This window comes from Suncus etruscus, chromosome 1 (assembly GCF_024139225.1).
Source record: "Suncus etruscus isolate mSunEtr1 chromosome 1, mSunEtr1.pri.cur, whole genome shotgun sequence".
NCBI lineage: Eukaryota > Metazoa > Chordata > Mammalia > Eulipotyphla > Soricidae > Suncus > Suncus etruscus.
Window position 1 is genome coordinate 50,853,832 of NC_064848.1, and position 17,285 is coordinate 50,871,116.

The window sequence follows — 17,285 nt, forward strand, 5'->3', positions numbered from 1 at the left end:
TATATGTCATAATAGTGTCTTTTAACCCTTCATACTGGTCTAGCCAAATGAAAAATCCATTTCTTTGATTGACAGTATGTATGGACATTTTAAGACTGAGAATAATATGCAACAGAAATACTGTTTCTTTTCTTTGGTCATTGTCATTCTGGTACAAGAAATTAGAGAACATGGTTTTTAGAAATGTCAGTTTTTGTAAACATGAGTTGGAAGATGTAACATAAATGAATGGTGTTACAGACTGTTTAAGCTGTTTGAGTAACAAATAGACATTTCCTTGAATTATTTTGACACAATTTACTGTGAAATTTATTTTTTCTCTTACTGATATTTCTAGATTCTTTATACACTCAATAAAATGAAAAGCTTTTCTGTAAAGTCAGTGCTCATTATTAAACACATTGAACATTGATGTTTTATAAAACACTACTATTCCCCAGAAGTAAAATGAATACTAAAAGAGAGGTATGTCATATTAGTCATATAAAGAGTATATATTAAAATTTGAGCCTCTTGACAAGTTTTCTGATTTTTGGGGGGTTTGGTTTTTGTTGTTGTTGTTGTTGTTGTTTGTTGTTTTTTTTTTGGTTTTTCAGGCCACACCCATTTGATGCTCAGGGATTACTCCTGGCTAAGTGCTCAGAAATTGCCCCTGACTTGGGGGGACCATATGGGACGCCAGGGGATCGAACCACGGTCCTTCCTTGGCTAGCACTTGCAAGGCAGACACTTTACCTCTAGCGCCACCTCGCTGGCCCCAAGTTTTCTGTTTTTTAAGAAAGGAAAATATTGGGGCCAGCGAGGTGGCGCTAGAGGTAAGGTGTCTGCCTTGCGAGCGCTAGCCAAGGAAAGATAGCGATGGCGGTTTTATGCCCCGGCGTCCCATATGGTCCCCCCAAGCCAGGGGCAATTTATGAGCACTTAGCCAGGAGTAACCCCTGAGCATCATAAGGGTGTGGCCCGAAAAAAAAAGAAAGAAAAATATTATGTTATTATTTTAATATATTATAATATGAATCTGACTTTACTGTTGTGTGAGTGTGTGTGTGTATATGTGTGTGTTCAAAGTTAGTGAGGTTCAAGGGCAGAAAGACAGTACAAGGGTTAAGGCTCTTCTTACCTTACATGTAATCTATCCTCATTTAATCTTCAGTACCACATGTGTTTGCCCAATTACTGCCAGAAGTGAGCCCTGAGCATCACCAGATAAAGCCCCCAAACAAAACCCAAACCAAATAAACCGAATGAATGAAATTCAGAAGTAAGAACTACAAGACTTTGATGGAGACGAGGACTAACTATAGGTTGGTGATAATATAAAATCTAGTCGTTCAGGTACTGTGGAGGTACAAAGGTGAACACTGGGATACTTTGAAAACCAGCTCAAGGAAGGATAGTTAGAAAAATATAGAAATGTATATATTCATTGTATATATTCATGTATATATTCATTGCTGAAGGGCATTGATTTTGGATATACCAACTGGAAGAGAAAAAAATGGAAACAAAATTAAGACATAAAACAGAAAATTTCTTGTTCTACCAATCGAAGATTTCTTGCCATGTGGCAGAGAGAGGGATTGAGAAAGGGGGGTTTAGACCAAAATAATGAATGTGTTTTTGTGGACAGAATATAACAGTCGTAGGGAAAGTTTACACAGCATTCTGAACAAATAGTATTTTTAAACTACAAAACTCAAGAAAGCCAGGAGGGTGAGAAAGCAGAGTTTAAGTCAATCAGATTGCAACCTGCCTATACCCATTAAATGTTTATAAAACTGTTTTGTTTATAAGAAAGGGTTTTAGAAATACTTCTAGAAAAAAATAAATTGTCACATGGATCTAGGGTTCCTTGACTTAGAAAAATTTTATGAATCCTCATATGACTTCTTCCAGTAACTAGCTGATCCCCTTCAACAAACCACTCTGACTAAAATCTAAGTTCCAGGAAAAGAGTGGGTTAGTAAAAATAAACAATAAATATTAGTAAGCAGTAAGATTATTGATAATCTATGAACATTTGACTAGCACATTCTATTTTGCATGCGTTTCATCATATATTCTCCAAAAAATTCTAACCTTCTAAAGATGAAGAAACTGATAAATAAATTTATCCAATACAACTAGAAATTGACAGAATTGTGGTTTGACTTTCAGTAGACTGATTTCTAGGGTCCAAGTCTTTAACTACTACTTGTTCTTTATATAAAGTCAGTACCCTGCCCACTGTACTACTCTTCAGATCCTTAATCATTTAATCATTATTTATGAGAAGTCCTTTAAGTTACTTTCTAAATGTTAAATTTGGTAGTTGAATAAAATATAGCATACATTTTATTTTGTTTATTTGAGGGGTTGGTGAGCCATACCCAGCAAAGTTCAGGGCTTACTCCTGGCTCTGTCCACAGGTATCAATTTTGGTGAGCTCAGGTGACCATATGGGGTACCAAGGATTGAACCCAGATTAGCCTCATGCAAGACAAATGGCCTATTCACTGTGCTCTCACTCCTGTCCCTATAGCAAACATTTTAAACAGTTTAAGAATTGTAAGAGAACAGAATTGTAAGATACCACCTCACACCAGTGAGGTTGGCTCACATCAAAAATAATGGGAACAACCTTTGTTGGAGAGGATGTGGTATGAAAGGAACTCTCATTCATTGCTGGTGGGAATGCCCCTTGGTCCAACATCTATGGAGAAAAGTCTGGAGAGTGCTCAAAGAACTTAGAATTGAGCTGCCATTTGACCCAGCAATTGCTCTCCTAGGCATATATCCCCAAGATGGAAGGACATTCATTCCAAAATACATATGCACCCCACTATTTATTGCAGCACTCAGTATAATAGCCAAATCTTGGAACCAACCTCGATGTCCAACAACAGATGAATGGATCATTAAGATGTGGTACATATATACAATGGAATATTACATGGCAGTTAGAAATGATACAATCACAGACTTTGCAGCAACGTGGATGGACCTAGATCATGTTATGTTAAACGAAATAAGTCAGAAGACAAAAGAAAAACACAGAATGGTAGCACTAGAACACATAAAAAACAAAAAAATGACATTGAAGAAGCATAACTGCTAGAACCACAAAGAAAGACTTCATAAACTCCATTCCCTGATCTGCACAGCCACCAAGATCTTTAGAAACAGGATTGATTTTACCATCCAAGATAAAGTAGAAGTCTTCCACATACCACGAAAGCAGCAAGAGGAGAATAAATGATCTATTTTTTTAACGTCTTTATTTTGGTGTGGAGATTACGGTTGATGTCTTCAATATTATTTTATTTTATTTTGTTTTGTCTTTCTCTTTCTTTTTTGCACTTGAGTATGATTTGATTTCAGAACCGAGATTATTTTGTGGTGCCTGTCTTTATTGCTGTGGTGCTTATCGGTTATTTAATTCGATATATTTTTTTGTGTGTGTATTGTTGTGGTATTTTAATTACTTTTTTCACATCCTCTCTCAAACTGAGGTTGGAAGCCTCTAGACAGAACTCTGCCTATTTTCAGCTTATTTGATTTTTGATTGAGAAGAGGACATATTAGGTGATGGGTATTCCCCTGATTCAATGTGAATATGTACCCAAAATACTACAGTGAAAGATATGTAAGCCATTATGAAAAAAAAATTGTGTTTTTAATCAGAAATTTTCTTTGACTTACATGTATTATTATTATATCAATTATATTATATGTTATGTTATGTCACTATTATATTAGTTTACCTCATTATGTTAATCAATTTTGTCCTTTAAATGAATTTACTTTAAAAAAAAACAAACAAAAAAAAAACAACTTTAGTTTGCTCTGAAGAAAAAAAAATAAATAAATAAAAGATAAGATAAGGCCTCCCAAATCTTACCACAGGCTGTGTTCTTTACACTGGCTGTATAGAAAGAGGAGGTACAGTAAAGGCACCCCATATACACCTCAACACAGGCCCCTTGCCGGGTATGTATTGTGAATTGGGGGACAAAAAAAAAAAAAAGAATTGTAAGAGAACAAAAGCACACATAAAATATAAGTTATGATCATGGTGAATAAAGAAAATTCCAATTTGCAAACAAAAATTATCAACTCATGTTTATATGCTATTTTTGACAAATTGATGGAGATCAAAGTGAGTTCAATGTTTCTTAAATAATTTAAATAACATAGTATAAAATTTTGAAAAATATTATATATTAGATACTCTACAAAGTAATAGCATTTTGAGATTTGATAAAATTTTAATTTTTAGAAGTGTAGTCTATGAACATATAGTTAAAAATATACTTTAAAAACCATTAAAGGGGGACTAGTTATACAGTTAAGAGCATTTTGTGCATTCCTTAAAGCCCTGACTTTAATCCCTGACACCACACACTCACACAAAGAGGATAGTATGTGTTTTAATTTAATGGCATTGAAAATTTTCATGAACTATTATTAAGAGTATTAAATGTCATATAAGGACAGTATTAAACTAATTATAATAGAGGAAATAGTAGTTTTATGTTTTATACATTTTAGTGTAAAATTCTTAAAAAGCATTCCTCTTCATAAATAAGACAAACATAAAGATTTTGCTTTGTAGTGGGGAAAACTTTAAAGATGCTTGAGCTTCAGCCTAGGATCCACCAAATAGGTGGAAGCAAATGGTAGATATTTTGTGTGAGAACTAGTGACCTCCTAACACATAACAGACTCAGAAAGAGGTCAGACAAATAGCATTGGAGCTGTATATTTCTAAACAAAATAATTCACTTGAAGAGCTAAATCCTGAGATTTAATACATAGAACAAAATGACAAAATTCTCAAAAATGTCCTACTTGTTTCTTTGGAAACTGAAATATCAAGTGTAACTATTCTGTCCAATTATAACTGCAGATTGTTAAATATGTGCAAGATAATCAACCATTTCCTTTCCTTACTGCCTATTTATATTATGGCCAAGGGATGTTCTTTTTATTTAATTAATCATTTCTTTCTCCCTATTATACCCTTTGTCATGATTGCTGGAGAATCTCATAAACTTAATCTTTATTTCCAACTAGCTAGTCTTTAAAGTGATTTTCTTATATTTTTATGGCATATAAATAAAAACCATAGTACAGTAAATAATTATAATTAGATTGAATAAACATTGGCTTTCTGACAGGTACCACTTAGTGAATTGCTGTTTCAATGCCCTAAACAATCACCTGAATTAATTCAATTTTCATATTGTTTAATTTTTTCTTTAAAATTACTATTGAGAGAATGGGAAATTTGCAGACTGTCTCAATACTACAGTCTGAACATCCTCACTTATTTAATTTTGCCTTTTATAAAGATTATAATTAATAATAAAGCCAGAGCTACATACAGGCATTGTTTATTTTTGAAGAAAAGCCTGATTAAATTTCTAGTATGAGTAGGCCTAAAAAAGAAGGTGGTAGGAAACATTATTAAAATAAAAGAACACTATGTTTTAGCATGATATAGTAACATGACTAGCCACCATCTTTAAAGCTTTATAAGCTGCATACATCTATTTACTTTTAGATATAAATTATGACCATTTTGAAACAACGTCATAAATAGAGGTGTATATATAAGACACTGTCCTGGTGCCTGAGCTCCTTGGACTCATGGCACAGTCTTGAATAATTTTAAACCAAACATGACTACAGCAATCAATTTTTGTCCAATTTATTGGCTATGAGTAAAGGCCAATTAAAAAACCATTTTTGGTGCAATTCAAGGGGGAAAATGTATGAACCCATGAAAAACAGATCGTGATCCTAGAACTAAATCATCACTATTCTAAATAATGGTGTCAGTCTAAAATCAGAAAGAACAACACCTAGAATCATATACTACAAACCTGAAACTGTGTTCATCCACACTGATTTTATATAATTGCTAGTAGCCTTTATAATAAATTGACCAGGAGGAACATTATGCTCTTGTAACATAACTTCACTTCTGAATAATTTCAGCCATAAAATTACAACTAGTTTACAGTAGCACCTGTGTTTCTGATTTAGAGAACTAAAAAGATACTTATGCATAAAATTTATACCAAAAGAAAATAAAAAGCCTAAAACATTTTACCTTTAATTTTGAAGTCTATTTTACCTACTAGTAAAAATAGTATCTTTTACCAATATTAATACTATATTCTTTTAAGGTTATAAAATGATATAAACCCTGATGCTCCAGATAATCTTGGATAATCAAAACAGCTAAATGGAAGCTTTTAGACTGAAAATTACATCTATAAATTAGAACTATATATTTTCAACCTTTATATTACAAAGTCCTTTTTAAATTCAGTGCTTTTAATATTTCAAAGTATTCAAGTATACCTCGGTACTGGTTCAGCTTCTCCTATGCACTTGGTGCATGGTTTTAGATCAATTCATTGATACCTCCACGTCTCAGTTTTCACATTAATAAAATGAATATAAAGATTACAGTTACCTTCTAGGGCTGCTGTGAGCATTGAAAGGAAAATTAGTTGTCAATTGCTCAAGAGAGTGCATGGTATAGAATGATCCTTCAGTGAATGACAGAATTGGTCAGAGGAGAGTCTAGCTTCTCTTAGTGCACCAAAGACCACTCAGTTTTCCAGGTTTTGCCATTAAAATAAGGATGCCTGGTTTCTACCAGCAGAGTCTACTCAGAATTCTGAAATTAGGTCAATATGCTTTTAAAAATCCTGCATGTGGGCTCGAGATATAACTCATCCAATATTAAATCACATACCTGCTTTATGTGAGGCTTTGGTTTCGAGCCCCTGTATGAGATTGCTTATGTGCATGCAAACGCACACACACATACACTGACTGAGACAGGCAGACAGACACAGGGAGAGCCAGACAAGGAAAGGGGTTGAGAGGTAGTAGAGTCGGTAGAGCTCTTGCCTTACATGGGACTGATCTGGGTTAAATCCCTGGAACCCCACAATGTCTGCCAGCCTTCCAGTAGTGATCCACGGGTGCAAAGGAATAATCCCTGAGTACCTCTGGGTGGGGCCCCAAAACAACAAAGCAAAACAAGCAAACAAAAATAAAACAGGGAGAGTAAGAATCAGAAACCTCTATAGGTGATCTGGTTTACAGCTAGAAAACAGTATTTTCAGTTGCTTAGCTAACCTGAATTAAACTCTATCTTCAAATATTTTTGTTTGAGTCTATGTCTAGAAGATTAATTGGAATAACTGCCAAATTTGTATTCCGTGTTATGCTGAAAGAGACTTAACTTGGAGATTTAAGATTTTATTTACACTTGTTTCTGAGGTCACAGAGAAAGCATGATTTTCCACAATTTCCTGCTAGTGAAATGAAAGAATAGATATGTAAAGAAAAGCCCTGGGAAATTAGTTATTTTATTGCCATTAATGTATTTTAGTGTTTACAGTAAATTATGTTTTATAATTCTACTTAATAAACATTTACAAGTAAGTCAATAATGCCAAGTCATTTTCTCTTTTTCAGATGTTTTCCTATTGAGCTAGTATATTCCTAAGTATTGTATCCTATTTTAAGATAAGTATGCAATCATCTTAGTGATAAAGATCTCAGAATGCTACCTGTTAAGAAAGCAACATATTAAAGAAAAGAAACTACCATAAAAATATTTACATGTGGTGACCTAATATAACCAGTCACATTATAATGATCATGTAACAAAAATGAAATGATTTTCTGGGAAGCAACTTTTAAATATCAAGTGAAGTTAGCACTTTTCTTAATATCTTTCCAGTGGTGAAGATTAATTTAATATTAACAACGCTATCTTGGAAGGGAAAGAGATACTGTCCTAGTAGACCTTAGGGTTTAGCATTTCATTAAAGGGGTCAACATAAGCTTAGGAAAACAAAGGACAGTTAAACTCTAGAGATATAAAAAGGAGGTGATGAGGAAATGAAAAAAAATTACCAGTAGTTTACACAATTTTTGTTTAAAATATCTTTGTACAGCTGCTGCAGTCTTAGACTTAGGACTTGTATAGGTTTTGTTGGTAGGAAAGGTGAACAAATTCAGTTTTGGCATTTACCTACATGAAAATTCCAGGAATAGCATGCCACTAGACAGAAATTGTAATTTAGAGAACTTTTGCAGGGAGGAGTGAGGTTAAGTCATACCCAATGATACACAAGACCTATTCCAAGCTTTGTGCCCAGGGAATAATAATAGTGCTAAGCACTTGAATCAGGATCTGCTGCATACAAGAAAAATACCATTAACTCCTGTACTTGCCTCTCAAATTAGGAGAATTTTAAAAGAATAAGTCATTTACAGACCCTCTCTTAACTTAAATGTATATATAAAATTATATTGTTTATCCTTTGGGTATAGTACTACAGTATAATTACAGCTCAACATTGGTAACTATTGGCATGTACTAGTAAGCTATTAGTAGATCAAGATGTTGATTAAGATGTTGATGGAGTTGATATGCCTAGATTCCAAGTTTTAAACTATGAATTTTCCATTTTCATAAATAAAAATAGTAATTATGGTAATTGCTCTCCCTACTTCATAAAGTTATTTGGAAGCATCAAACAAATGAGTGTGTATATATGTATATAAATAGAAATACAGGAAAATTGTATTGTGGTATAGAATCATAGAGGAAATATTTAATTTTTAATATAAATAACTACCTTGTAAATTATCCAAAAGCCTCTCAGTAGCATGCTTCCCTTTCTTCTTTCAAATCAACATTTTAAAATTCTTTTCTCAGTATGATTCATCACAAACTTCAAAATCAAAATATAAACATGCTATGTTAAAACTTGAAAATGTGAAATTGCCCAGAAGTTACTGAGCTATGATAGAAATGTGAATTTGTAGATAGAGTGAGAACTCCTATTTTCTTTGTTTATAAATGTAATGTTTTATCTAAGTCTAGCCTTTTGGTTATAAAACATAGTACTCTATAAATGTTGGAGAGCCCTTTCAGAACTGTTCATTTAGCCAGCAGAGAATTGGTTCCCACAGCTATAAGCTTGAATAGCTGTTGACTCTAAAACTTTTCTGCCTCCTTGGGTAACAGTTCAAGGGCCCTCATAGTACTCATGTAAGGAAGACGGCTATCTGTCATATATGGTTCAATGTATTTCAATTCCAAGGTCACCTGTCCACACCTATCCATAGACCAGGAAACAGGTAATGCAGAGACCCTTTGCTACCTGGAAGGAAGATAATATTTCTTAATTGAAGAAACACAATCACCATAAAATTCTGCTTTCTGATCCATAGTCATATCAAAAAGTTCATTTGTATTTAAAAGGATTTCCTCTGGGATGTTGATGTCAGTCTCATGTTTTAGTATCGTTTTAAAATTTATCAATACCTGTTTTAAACTGTACATAGGAAAGTTCTATTAAAGTTCAGTCCTTGTGTAGTGGACACTATCCCTAGCTCCATTTTTGAGCTTACTGGAAAAACAAGCAAAAGGCCGATTTCAAAATAGCTGCCATTGCAGTACTTTTTACTGTATCCACTAGAGGACTCCTCTCAAAATAGCTGAAAATCTCTCCACTCTCATTCCTTATGGCCTCTGGTATTTGATGCTCAACTAATTCTTGAGTTGGGCCACTGGCTACATATCAATGTTAGAATGAAAACATTCCCCCTACTTTAACACCTCCTGCTAGTTCAATAAGGCGATGTTTAAATAACTGAACTGGCTTCAATGAACTGTACTTGCCATTTTTTCTTGCTTCTTAGCTAGATAAAATGGAGATAATTATGAAGTGGATGAGCAGGTTTAATGAAAGCCAGTTTCTTTTGGTATACTCCTGAAGCAGCAATCATCATCTGTTTGGCTTTTGAAGAGCAACAATTATAATCACTTAAACCCCCAAGGGGAACAAAAATAGAATTTACATTAGCATATAAAATATACAGCTGGATTGGGCAAGCCTATAAAATTCTGGGGAAATCATTCTAATCTGAATGCTATTCAAACTCAAAAGTAAAATGAGTTAGAGAGTATTTTACATGCTTCTTTCCTATAAAATAATACATATAACAATATTGAGAGGATTTTCCTAAAAATGAACATGAGAAAATAAAAAAATTGTTGCCAGGAGAGAATCCCATCTGGTATGGGGTTAAATTGTATTGTCATGTACCAGAGAGAAACTGCATAATGATATTCACATGAAGTACTAATCACTCTGCAATGAAGATTTTTCATGCATTTAAAAAATTTAAAAGAAAATAAGGTAGTTTTAACCTGATCTATGATGAAACAATCATAAATAGGGAAAATTTCACATTAATAGGACTTTCCCTCACATCCCCTGTTGTAAATGTGAAAGCAATACAAAGGGAAGTGAAAGCACTTAAGTTGATACCATTGTTATGAAGTAGAAACTGGCTTCCTATTCTAAAACATTTTCATACCATTTTTCTTAAATGACCTTTTTATGCCTTCCTTTTTAATTCTAGCCCAGATCATAAGTAATCTCTCTCACCATTTGTGTTATTTAATTACTTTTGCTTTTGTGTAATTATTTTTTTGTTGTTTGTTAGACACTTTGGGGCAGGGTAGAGCATAGAAGATATAAAAATGAAGCCTCTGCTGTATCCATTATGCTACAAGCAAGAAAACACTAACACAATCAATATATTAAAGGCTTTCCTGGCTGTGCACATTTGTCAAAAGCAGTGTATGTGAGAAATTGCACTAATGAATCTCAAATATTTCACATTCTGCACAGAAAACTCGCTTTCTCCATCATAGGCAATATCAATGCATAAGTCTAGAAATATGTATAAAATTTTCTTTCTTTACATTAGTTAAAGGTCCAATTACATTTTTAATGGGAAAAGTCAATGTGCAAAACTTTCCTATCTTTAGAAGCCTGACTTAATATCCGTATTAAAATATGGGTGACAGCTTTTCCATTCTCCTAAAAGCACTTTACACATACCTCTGATAGCAAGTATCCAATGTATTATAACCATTTGTGAACATATCTGCCTTTAACCCAGACTGTGCAGTGCTTGACAGCAATAATCACCATTTCCAAGGCTAGTAAGCAGGCAATGGTGTTTGTTGAGTGAAGTATATTATTAATTTGTTTTCTAAAACATATCAAAATGTTGTGGTGTCTATTGATAACAATGAAACACAAATTAAATACTTTCTCTGCCATAATATCAAACTTACTGTAGATAAATTTAGAACTTATAAATTAGAAATTCAAAGTTTATATTTCTCTAACAATTTTTATTCTCATTATCCTTAACAAAAGATGATGATAATTTTCAAATTTTTATTAAATACTTAGATTGTGTCCCTTGATTAATTATCTCCTGTACACCTTTTAAAAAGCTGAGTTTTTAGCTATAATAAGTTCGGTTTTCATTTGCCAGATATTTTGTTTTAAAAATTAAAAATACTAACTGCTTTTCAGTCCTTATAAGCTATAGTGATGTATAAAAGCTTCTTATAAACGTTTCATACTCAAGAAGCAACAGAGGTCTATTATACAGAACTTTACTTTGTATGTAACATGAAAAAGATTTCATATTTTAAGGAATGTAAAGGGTTAATTAAAGTGCAAAAAGACTTTTTTAAGAATCCCAGAGCCTCTAAAAGAGTTATAATAAAAATCCTTTAATTTTCCTCCTAATTTAAACATAGTACAAATTTTTACATGAATCATTCATGTGAGAATATAATTTTGTATGAAGTTAGTGGAAAGCAATAATGTAGAGGTAAAGGAAAATACACTCCTAAAATAGTTTTAGATTTTTAGTTTATGATAAATACAGCAATATTTAGCAATAGAAAAATATTTTATGGCATTAATTATGCCTTCAGTTTAAAATGAAAAATATACTTTAATACTTTTTGCCCCAAACTATCATAATAATGACTTTTTATGTTAATATTTGCACATATTTATTATTTATACATAGACTTCAGCTCTTTGATGAATTTGAGGGGAAAATAGACTATAGTTCTGTGATTTTAATATGTAATATAACATAATTTTCTAAAGGATAAATTAGAAAACTAAGTAAATAATTAATTGTGATAAACAGTGTGCCAGAATTTTCTTTAAAATGATATAAAATAACTTTTGAGGAATAAAATTCCAAGGATCTTACAAAGTTTCACTCCGAGGTCAAAGTAAAGTTAGGTTGAATTGTAGGGTTGAATGCTAGGATATTCTAGGGTTGGAATGCTTATGCCTCACAGTTCTCAGATCTTTTATAATGTGCTTTTTAAAAGCAGAAAATTATTAGATGTTTTAAATGAATTGGAACTCTCATAGTAAATGGGCTTAAACATAATAGGTCTGAGTGGTTTTATTTCATAAAAATCTAAAATTTATAAAATAGATCAGTCAATTTTTAAAAAATTCTTTGCTTAACAAGCACATATACTCAAATGCTGTTTTTCACTGAACATATGAACTCTTTGCATCTTAAAAAAGGTAACCTAATTTTTTAAAGAAGATTTTTCACATAACTTAGGCTTACAAGTTCATTTATTATATAAACTGCAGATAGAGATATTTTTAATGCTTTCATTTCTTCTCAAGGGAAAGTAAAAAAAATGAGCAGTTTTCTGTTGAATGTAAATGATATTCCTAACATTTATTTCCTTTGCTTAGGAGACTTGAATTGATTATCTTGATAAAGTCATAACATCTCCATTTTTGCAGACCCAAGTTCTAAATAAATAATCCCTATTGATATAATAACTATGACTCAATCTCTATATCTCAAACACTTTATAAATTAAAGAGAGAAAAACTAGAATTTTAAAAAACAAAGAATTTCTGTATTCAGTATTTGGACTTACTACTTTTTAAAAGGTACACTAAAAAAGGCCCTTGAATTTTTTTATGTTATGCTTCTCCATATGGCTATTAGTTCACTTAATGAGGGTAAAATATAAAACAGAGAAACTCAATCACTGAAAATTTAAATAAAATTTACTCGAGTCTAAGAGTTTTCTTATAGTTACTATAACTTAGAAAATAAAGGCAGAGCCAAAAAATCATCAAATTTCTAAATTAATAAATTTGTATAATACTCTAAAATCATGGTTTTATTTTAGAAAATGCTTTTATAACATTAAATAACATTATTTAATTTTATTCCTTTTATTTTTTTAAAATTTCTATTTTTAAAAGTAAACTGATTCTACAGTTAGTTTAAATTTTTAGTTAAAAATTGTTGTTGCTATTTACTTCAAACTATCTTTGCCATTATAATTTATTTAATCTCAAACTCCTTTTCTTTGTGGTTTTTTTTTTTTTTTTTTTTTTTTTTTGGTTTTTGGGCCACACCGGGTAACGCTCAGGGGTTACTCCTGGCTATGTGCTCAGAAGTTGCTCCTGGCTTGGGGGACCATATGGGACACCGGGGGATCGAACCTCGGTCCGTCCAAGGCTAGCGCAGGCAAGGCAGGCACCTTACCTTTAGCGCCACCGCCCGGCCCCTCAAACTCCTTTTCTTATTGGGTTGAGCTGTAGAAAGCATGTATTCTTCATAATTAATGCTTCCAAAGAGAACCAATCAAACCAGGCCCATAGATCTAAACCCAAACTGAGGCTACAGTTTGGAATATTTCAGTAACACTTTTCCATAAAAATGTTTTATCAGGAAACTAAGTGATAGTACAGCTGGTAAGGTTCTTGCCTTGCATGTGGCAAACCCAAATTTTATCCTGACACTCCATATGGTTCTCAGAACTCATCAATAGTGATCTCTGAGCAAAGAGTCAGTAGCTAAGGCCTGAGAACTGCTGAATGTGGCCAATACGTCCCCCAATTTAAACTTAAAAATATTCTAACTATTAAAGTTAGCATTTTAGATGTTTTAGATCATTTACTAGACATAAAATATATTAAATTTTAATACTAATTATAAGTAACAAAGTTAAATTTTAAATCATAGTATAATTTCAAGCATTCCTTTTTGTTTACAGATATATCTCATGTCCTAGATAAGTTACAAAGTATTAAAAACCTGTAACATAGCATTAGGAGAGCTTGCTAGCATCTATCTATTCCCTCACTATATATCTTATTCTTTTTTTTTGGTTTTTGGGCCACACCCGGCGATGCTCAGGGGTTACTCCTGGCTGTCTGCTCAGAAATAGGTCCTGGCAGGCACAGGGGACCATATGGGACAACGGGATTCGAACCAACCACCTTTGGTCCTGGATCGGCTGCTTGCAAGGCAATCGCCACTGTGCTATCTCTCCAGGCCCATCTTATTCATTTTGTTCCTATATTTTTGATACTATATAAAATAAATCTATGTTATGGAAGGCCATTTGATAAAAAAAAATATTGTTTAATTGAAAACTGTCAAAAACTGGAGCTTATGAGCACTTGAAACTTTCTGTTATTTGTAATACTTATTCTAATGAACTGGGGATTAGGGAAATAACACACTATGGTTGCTATACTTTAATATAAAAATAATGTGATTGGAGCAATAAAATGAATTATTACAATATTACATTCTGCCATTAAGAAATTTCCACATAGAGAACATTTAATAAATCTAAAAATGCCTCCAAGTTATTGTATTAGTAAGAAAAGAGACAAGCATATAAAAATTAAGTAGTACACATATTTTAAGTAACTAAACTACATCCATAAGATAATATCCAATTTTCCAACTTATTTTTAAAATAATATTTTATAAATATCTTCAATTTAAACAGTATTTTCAATATGTAGATAGAAATTTACAGTAGGTTTAAAAGCTTGCTTGAGATTATGTGTGATAAAGTAATTTCTATTAAGGGTATTTTTATTCAAGTTTAATGTATCTTAATTATATATCTGATACAATCTATAAATTTATTTGAAAATATCTGTCCAGCATAAAAAATAGTGAATTTTTACTTTTCTCATATTGCATGCTTAAATATAACAAGTTGTTTATTTAAAAAATTCAGTTAATATTAAAGTTATGAGTGCTGAGTAGTATGGTTTAACATAAATTACAAAGATAAAAAATACTTAAGTTGTCACTAGAATGTCTGTAGTCTAAGAATTATCAATACATAAGAAAATATCTCTAATAAAATTATTGCTACTATAAATATATTAAGCAATATATTAAAGCTAAATTCGCCTGAGATGTATTTTTTTAAAGTTTATTTCAATTTATTGGTCTTATACCAATAGACTGGTAGTTGAGTTAGCCAGGTGATGTTTAATTTCTCAAAGAAAAACTCCTTTCAGGATTGTGGTTATAACTAGCAAAACTGAAAGAAATAGAGATGAATCTGAGCACAAAAGGCATAAGTTGTCACTATCCAATGATAGTTAATTCTTAACTATTGTAATTTCAAATAAAACAGACAAGAATGTCAGTTATTATAACGCCAGAATATGTACCCAATAAAAATACTTCCATCTTGAGTTCCATACAATTTGTTATTCCCTGTGTTTTCTATAGAAGTTTAGAAATTTAAAAATCTTTTTCTCAGAATAGATAACGAGAAACTTAAACCTGTAATAGTATCTGCACAAATATAAATGAAAGTTATTAATGGTCTGAACAAACAAGACACCTTCTTCTTTTATGAGGAGTGGGTGGGATGTTTTCAATCCACAATTCACATTAAAAACAACAACGTAGAGGGTCTTGCCTCAGGACAGAGTGAGCAGGTTCTATATAGAGCATCCTAGTCATTTCCATGGCAACAACTACTGCAATTATATCCACAAGCACAAAAAGTCAAGACTACTAAGTATACTTATATATTTTAAATGTAAGACTGGACAAACAACTTGAAAAATTCCAGATAGTGATTCATACCAAACTTGGAATTAACTTTATCAAAATATTAAGCAAAATAACTATTTTCAAAAACGGAATGCAATAATGGGGCCCAAATACAGAAATCTTACACTGGAATTTGCATCTTGTTTTATAAATGAAAGAATATAAGAAGTTGGGGAGTACTTTTAAATAAATTTCTACAGTTTAAACAGGATGGAGAGAGAAAGGAGAGGATGAAGTAAGGGTGGTAAGCTATTCTTTCTATAGCCACAACACTTTTAACACCACAACTTCCCAAATATATTATTTGATTATCATTTAACATCTAAAATTTGTCTAAGAAGGATGGTTTCCAATGTTGCTACCTGAGAAAAGGTGAGAGATGGTTGGAATGACTGAGGGTGACCTCCTTCAGGATTTTGTTCAGGGATGGCTCAGCAACAGTGTTGACATCCCGAGTTCAGAAAGTCAGAGCTGCTCAGTTCTTTGGGAACCGAACAATAACCTGGTTCTCTTTATCTCTGTTCCCTCCACCTCGACCCTGCAAACTGCCAAGACTCAATACTTGAAATGACTCCATCAAGCATATATATCCTAAAGGCATCAAACAAACACGCTCGTCCCCTGACCATATATATCAAAGAGAAAAATAAAATTAGAATTACTGCTTGTTTTGAGTTTAGGTTTTTGGTTTTACCACCCTGTCCTCCCAGCTCCCAGTCCTTTGTGTGTGTGAGGACTTTCCTTCCAACCACCCAACGAGCTTACGAGAAGAAATGGTAATTTTTGGTTTAAAAAGTTCACTTACCACGGCAACCTCATATTGCTTTGTCATGCTTTTATTTTTTTGCACTTAATTTTTCAAAACTGCTTGTGCAGGGCGCAGAACTGGGAAGGCAGGACTAAAGTATCTCTAGTCATCATAACAAAACAAAACAAAAAGGAAAAGAACATTCACCCATCAGAATTACATTTAAATGCACAATCCCCCAGAAGCAGAGCAAGATGCACTCTGCAGACCACGCCAGGGAGGGGGTGGGAGGGAAGAAGAAGAAGAAGAAGGAAAAAAAAAAAAAAAACCCGAGCTCGCGAAACAAAAGGTTAAAGGGAGAATTGAGTGTTTCATGGGGGGAAAATTGATCCGAGCCACCTTTGCACTGAGGTCTGGCTTCAAACCGCTGCCACCACCACCACCACTCGCCACCCCCTCCTGCCCCCGGCAGCCCCGCGATTACCCGAGTGACTGCACTTGCCTCCAGCCAGCACAGCTGCAGGAGAGGAATGCCCCGTCTAAGTTGACTTAGCCTCGCCACGGTCTTCCACTGCCTGGCGGGTTCGTGCAGCCAAAAAACGCGTCCAAAGCATCCGTCCACTTGCGGGGCTGGGCAAGGGCTGCACCGAGCAGAGCAAGCTGCTAGGATCCGTTACCGTCTCTCTCCAAGCCTGGTTCGCTCTGCACAAAAGCCCCGGCTGGGTGCACCTCATTAAACCAGCCCAAGAGCCCCGGGAGCAGAGTG

General features: G+C 33.2%; 1 protein-coding gene and 1 non-coding gene across 2 annotated transcripts in view; one reads left to right on the forward strand and one right to left on the reverse strand.

Moving 5' to 3' along the window:
• The window catches only part of ELAVL2 (ELAV like RNA binding protein 2), a 191,778-nt gene extending 174,738 nt beyond the window's left edge, over positions 1-17,040 (reverse strand). The window contains exon 1 of the mRNA XM_049769377.1: positions 17,022-17,040. The gene's annotated coding sequence lies outside the window, so the exon portion shown is untranslated. The remainder of the gene's footprint in view (positions 1-17,021) is intronic.
• Positions 3,864-3,996, forward strand: LOC126031957 (small nucleolar RNA SNORA51). The gene has a single exon (XR_007503766.1). It is a non-coding gene; the product is annotated as a small nucleolar RNA SNORA51 (small nucleolar RNA).
• Positions 17,041-17,285: the final 245 nt, after the last annotated feature.